The sequence below is a fragment of the Equus przewalskii genome, chromosome 9 (assembly GCF_037783145.1).
Source record: "Equus przewalskii isolate Varuska chromosome 9, EquPr2, whole genome shotgun sequence".
NCBI classification, from domain to species: domain Eukaryota; kingdom Metazoa; phylum Chordata; class Mammalia; order Perissodactyla; family Equidae; genus Equus; species Equus przewalskii.
In genome coordinates this window covers 25,210,073-25,216,574 of record NC_091839.1, presented here as the reverse complement: position 1 = coordinate 25,216,574, position 6,502 = coordinate 25,210,073, and the positions used below count along the sequence as shown (strand labels likewise).

Below are 6,502 nucleotides of genomic sequence, written 5' to 3'. Positions count from 1 at the left end.
GTGCCATGTCCGCGCCCAGGATTCGAACCGATGAAACACTGGGCCACCTGCAGCGGAGCGCGCGAACTTAACCACTCGGCCACGGGGCCAGCCCCCTGAGTCAGATATTTCTTGAAGAATTTCTTCATTTTTTAAAAAATCTTAATTCTCACTCCTCCTCCGCCTGAAGCATTTCTATATTTCTGTCCTCTAAATCACTAACTCTGTCCTCCATAACATCAACTCTGTTTCTTAAGGTTTCTAGATTGTTTTTTTTTTTTTTAAACTCATTCATTGTGCTCTTCATCTCCAGAATTTCTGTTTGGTTTTCTTTAGAGTTTCAATCTCTTTGGTGAAGTATTCCTTCTGCTCATTAATTTTATTCCTGAGTTCATTGAACTGTCTTTCTGAGATTTCTTGTAACTCAATGAGTTTCTTTATAGAATTCAACTATTTTGAATTCTCTGTCATTTAGATTGTAAATTTCTGTGACTTCAGGATTGGTTTCTGGATACTTATCATTTTCCTTCTGCTCTGAAGTGTTACTGTAATTTTTCATGGTGTTTGATGCACTGATCCTTTGCTGAGATATTTGTAGTAGTATCAGGTTGCAGATTCCACCTGCCACCTCTGGGGGTGTGCGAGAGCTGGTTTTTCTGAACCCACAGCATCTGCAGGAAGGTGTGCCAGTAGGGCTCATCTGCATTTCCCCTCTGGCCACAGCCACTAGGCAGGTCACACATGCACACACAGGTGCGGAACACACATGCTCTGGTGCAGAACTGCTGCCTTGGCTGGGGACTTGCCGAGTTGGTGCACTAGGAGGGGAGGAGCACTTTCTTTTGCACATGTGGGCCTACTCTGCTGTCATGGATGGTTCATCTGGGCTGCTGTGCTTGGTGGGAGCACCCATGCAGTGGCTGAGCCACGCCACTTAGTGTGGAGCATTCCCACAGGCCAGGCTGCAACTCCAAAAGCAAAAGTGTTCGCTGGCAGGCTTGTCTGCACGCCCCCACCCCCAACCTCCTCTTACAGTTGCATGTGGCTGCTGTGTGAGGACCTGCAACCTAGATCACTGCCACTGAGGAGAAGGGATCCTCTCACCTCCTTCCACTGCTTCTTGGGGATCCAGTACCCCTGTCTTCAGATGTATGGCTGTGTGGACCTCTCAGACGTCCTATTGTGCTTAATACAGAATCCTCTGTTGTTTAATGAATGTCTGTTTGGTTCTAACTTGGGGGGAGAGACTAAGGGAGCAACTTACTCTGCCATGGTGCTGATGTCACCTCCAGCATCATTTGTTGAAGAAAGTATCCATGCCTCATTGTCTGTTCTTGGCACCTTTGTTGAAGAAAAGTTGACTGAAGATGCATGCCTTTACTTCTGGCTCTTTATCAAATTGCCAATAGTATTTTAATAGAAATAGAAGAAAACTGTTGGAACTAATACATGAGTTCAATACAGCTGCAGGATACAAAATCAACATGCAAAAATCAGCATTTCCATACATTAATAACAAATTGTCTGAAAAAGAAATTAAGAAACAATTCCATTTACAGTACCATCAAAAAGAATAAAATAGGAATAAATTTAACATAAGAAGTAAAAGAGCTATACACTGAAAACTGTAAAAGATTGGTGAAAGGCATTGAAGACAAATAAATGGAAAGATATCCCATGTTCATGGGTTGGAAGAAATAATATTGTTTAAATGTGCATTCTACCCAAAGCAGTCTTCAGATTCAATGCAATCCCTATCAAAATTCTAATAGTATTTTAACAGAAATAGAAAAAAAAATCCTAAAATTCATGTGGAACTACAAAAGACCCAAATAGCCAATATAATCTTGAGCAAGAAAAACAATGCTGGAAGCATCACACTACCTGATTTAAAAATATATTACAAATCTACAGTAAAAAACAGTATGATACTGGCATAAAAACAGACATATAGACAATGAAACAGAATAGAGAGCATTCCTGCTGCTGTGGGGCAAGAGGCAGGGCTGAGGACAGCACAGCAGTGTGGCAGGTGTGCTGTGGAGCCAAGCTGAGAATGCAGGCATCACCCCTGTGGGCGGGCAGCAGCTCTCTGACTGTTTCTGAGTTGGGGGTTGACTTTAGGTTGCATGGATTTCTTAGGTCACTGAGAGGAGAGAAGACAGGAGGGGACAGAGGAGGATGGGGCTGGCCCGAAGGAGGGGATTGAAGAGGCTCCCTTCAGGACGGGCTGGAGGGCTTGGGGATGGATCTGGAGGGCTTTTAAGAGGCAAGAGGCTTGGGTCTTGGGGCATGGTAGCCTGATGAGGGAGGCAGAAGGTATTAGAGAGGGCTCCAGGACACTGGAGGGGTCAGGGGAACCAGTCACTGACTTGGTTGGCTGGGGCACAGGAGAATGATTTTTGGGGGGAACAGTGATGGCAGTTTGGGGGGCATGGAGCTCAGAGGAGCCCCTCAGGAGGTATTTAGGGGTCCGCGGAGGATGGGTATGAAGATTCACGAAAGAGAAGAGCGCTGGGAAACAGGCTTGTAGCCTCCAGTGGGTATGCGTGCGCGTGCCCGGCTGTGGGTGGGGCTGAAAGATGCTGGGTGGGCGCACATGGGGGGCAGCCTCTGGGGGATGGGCCCCCAGTGAGGATGAGCGTGGGACCTGGGATGTCAGCGAGCAAGGATCTCGTGTCTAGGAGGGTGACTTGGAGTTTCAGGGTGTGCGTTTGCAGATGTGTGTGTCCTGAGTGTGTGTGTGTGTGTGTGTGTCCACGCCTGAGTGTGTGAGGAGGGGTCTCAGTATTGACAAATAGGGCTGCCCGCCTGAGTGGGTGGTGTCAGAGTTTCCCTGGAGTGTGTGTCGGCAGATGTTTGTGTCTGTAATCCTCGGTGTTCTCCATGTGTATCTGAAAATGTGTTTCTAACAAAATTGTGTGTGTCTGTTCCGGGGTGTGCTAGTTGTTTTGAGCTGTGTATCTGCATTTTTGTGTGCTCTGCGTCTGCTACTGAGCCTTACATTTCTTAAAAGGCCTGTGAGGCCTAGGGGGTGTTTCTGAGGTTTTGAAAGTATGCCATGTGGGTAGGAGTGTGTGTGTGTGAGTCAATGAGGGGAGGTCACTGCGTGCGGGGTGTCACTGTGTGTCTGATGATCCTACACACCCAGCCCTCTTCCCACAACCACCCCTAATCCGGGTAAGCCAGGCCCTTGTGCCTCGGCTGCTCCGAAGCGTGAAGCTCTGTGACCTGCGGATCTTCTTCAGTGGTGGTTTCCCTTCCCCTGGAAGGCCTGGCCCAGAACCAGGGGCTGGGCAGGGGGCAGCGGCTCTGGGGTAGAAGACTGATTCTGAGGCCCACTAGGAAGACCCCAGTGACAAGGGAAGCTGGGGGCCGAAGAGAAGGTGGAAGAAGACACCCCCAGGTCCCCACCCCCTAATAACAATAAAATTGTAGCCGGCGCGTAAACTGCCTATGCGCCTTCTCAAGAGCTGTTTTAATTACCTGACCTGCGTGTGTATGTGTGTACCCGCCAAAAGGGGCCTGCTACTGGCGGCACAGCCAAGTCAGCAGTCCAGAGGCCAGGTGGTGGGAGAGAGAGGGTCCTTTTATTACAGCTTGCTATGAAGGGGGAAGGTGGCGGACTAGCGTCCTAAAGAACCATCTTAAAACTACAAAATTTTGAAGCAGTTATATAGACCCAATGGGCTGAAGGAGGAGGGGGGGCGGCAGTGTCTTGGGATGTGGACCATCTGGTATTGTAGTCCTTGAGACTCCAGATCATTCCTCCTCTTGTCACCGGTGACGGATACCAGCAGAAGGCTTTTTCCTGGAGGTCGTTACATCCCTGGGAAAACTTAGAGAACAAAGTCATTTCCTTATCGAAATAGGGAGGTCGAAGTATAAGCCAAGACTAAATATAAGATCCAAGTATAAACCAAGAAAAATAGCAGAGCATGCATATTTCTCACAAGCAGCTGTGCACTTATCTAGGCTACGTGCAAACGAGTACTGCTCAGAAGGAGGGGGGTGTCCTGTGGATCGGGCTCATTTATGGTCCTAACATGGCTCCCTCTAGAAGATGGCTTCCCTTATGTTAACCGTGGGCTATATATTTCTCTTCGCTTTCAGGCGACCGACGCTAACACGTGCAGGGGCTGGGGGGGCGGCCGGGAGCTCCTCTGAGCGCCGGTTCTGTCGCTCCCTGTCTGTCCCGTGAGCTGTGGGCGGGGAGGATGCTGAGTTGGCTGTAGCTGGGATGGGACCGTCCGCATTCAGGGCAGGGGCGCAAAATGAGCCCCAGGCGGCGGCGGGCTGGCGCAGCGGGGGCGCGGGGTGCGGAGCCCAGCTGACCATTCGGGCAGCACGTGAGGGCGGCCAACAGTAATCAGGCAGCTTCTGAGATGTGAGTCGAGTCCCTATCGCGTGGAATTCTCCGGCCAGAGGGAGGAGAGAAGACAGGAGTGGGGCGGGAGGAAGTAGGGGCTGGCCCTGATGCGGGGAGGGGGCTTGTGCAGGTCCAGACGGCTTCAGCGGCAGGAGGGTCGGGCCTTGGGACTTGCTAGTTAGAAGAGGGAGGCAGGGGCTATTGGGGAGGGCTCCAGGACGCTGGGGAATCAGAGCAGCCACTTAGCCCTGAACGAGTTGTTTACAGCTTGGCTGGCTACAACATAGGACAATGATTTTTTAAGGGGAGTCCTGAAGCCAGTTTGGGTGGCTTGTGGCAGCGGGAGCCCCTCAAAAGGCGTTTGGGGGTCGGTAGAGGACGCATATGAAGAAAGAAGGGTGTTTGGAAACAGGCTTTTGAGTCTGCGTGCACCTGCGGGGCCGTGGGTGTTGTGAGATGCTGCCGGCAGGCCCCAGAGAGCGGCAGCTTCTGGGGGATGGGTCCCCAGGTGAGAATGAGGGTGGAACCTGGGTGTCTGTGAGAGGGGGTCTGCATGTCTGGGAAGGACTGGGAGTTTCTGTGTGTGTCTGCAGGGGTGAGTGTGTGAGGAGGGGTCTCAGTATTGACAAATAGGCCTGCCCACTGAGTGAGTGGGTGTCTCAGAGTTTCCCTGGAGTGTATGTGTGCAGATGTGTTTGTGTCTGTATGTCCCGATGTCCTCAGAGTTTATGAAATATGTGTTTCTAACAAGGTTGTACTCAACCTTGTATTTGGGTCTGTCGTCTGTGTGTGTGACTCATGGGTACGCCTGGTTTTTGAAGCTGTGTGCATCTGCACATTTTTGTGTAAGGGGGAGACTGTCTGAGTGTTTCCAAAAAGGCCTGCAAGGTTGAGGGAGTCCCTTGAATTCCAGGAGTGAATGCATATGCAAGTGTGTGTGTGTGTGTCTGTGTGTGTGTGTGTGTGTATGCCTGGATGTTGCTGAGTGTATATGGATGTGTTTCTGAACATTTGTATGTTAGTAGATCTGCAAGTGGTTCTCAGTTTTTTAAGTAGGCCTGGGATGGCCTGGAGGTGTCTTGGAGTTTTTGAAAATATGCCATTGTGAGTAAGAATGAGGGTGTGTGGGAGTCAGTAAAGGAGGTCACCACATGCCTAGGTGTCATTGTGTGTCTTTTTTTCCCCAGAAAAGCAGATTTTATCGATTTATATTTCTGAAACCAAGGACAAAGGAGTTAAAATGTCCCGGGATTAGGCTGAAACCTGTCTTGTACCCATAAGGTTAATGTGGGAAACAAAGTAACCAAAGTTTCTGAGCTTGCCTTGCAGAACAGCAGGAGGACCAGGCCCGCGGATAATCAAGGAGCTTGCTGACAGCCCTCCGCCTGACTAAGCATCTCACAGGAGCGCCGAGAAGCTACAGTGACCGATCTAAGCTTCACATGTCATAAGAAATATGAAAGACAATTGCCCCTGCACAGAGGACTCTGAACTTCAGCCCCCAAGGCCACATTCCCCCTCCCTGTCTGATTCTCACAGTGTGGTTTGGAAAAATGCTTAGAACTGCATGTAGGCAAACTAATCTGCAACCAGTAGAAAGAATAACTCGTTAGCAGAAAATTTATGTCCTCTGCCCAAACTGTTCCTTCTGTCCCAGATAAAGAAGGAACTGAGGTTTTCTCAGATTCCTCAGGAATGTTGCATTCAGCAGATCCGCTGTGGAGAGGCGCCCGACGTTCTGCCGTCATCCATCACCTGACACTCCTGACACTCGCCCCCCCGTCCCCCCCCATCTGGCTTATATAAGTCGTTTCCAAATCACATCCCTTTAAGATGGGTTTTTTAGGACGATAGTCCACCATCTTCTGATATGCTAGCTTATCGCTTATTAAAGTTTTTTCTCTACCACCGCCTGCTTGGCCGTTTATCTTGCGGCAAGCAGATCGAGCCCTTACTTGGTATCATTTCCAGCTTTTGAAGTATAAATGACCAATAAAAATTGTATATATTTAAAGTCTACTATGTGATGTTTTATATAAGTATGCATTGTGAAGGGATTGCCATCATCAAGCTAATTAACATTTCCTTCACCTCACATAGTTGTTTTACTGTATTTTATTTTAGTGGTGAGAATACTCAACATTGTGAGGAGGG

The 6,502-nt window shown here is 49.2% G+C and overlaps 1 long non-coding RNA gene across 1 annotated transcript; it reads left to right on the top strand.

The window, feature by feature from the left end:
- The first annotated feature begins 811 nt into the window (after positions 1-811).
- On the top strand, positions 812-6,367 carry LOC139073580 (uncharacterized). The gene is made up of 2 exons (XR_011522471.1): positions 812-4,366; positions 5,678-6,367. It is a non-coding gene; the product is annotated as an uncharacterized lncRNA (long non-coding RNA).
- Positions 6,368-6,502: the final 135 nt, after the last annotated feature.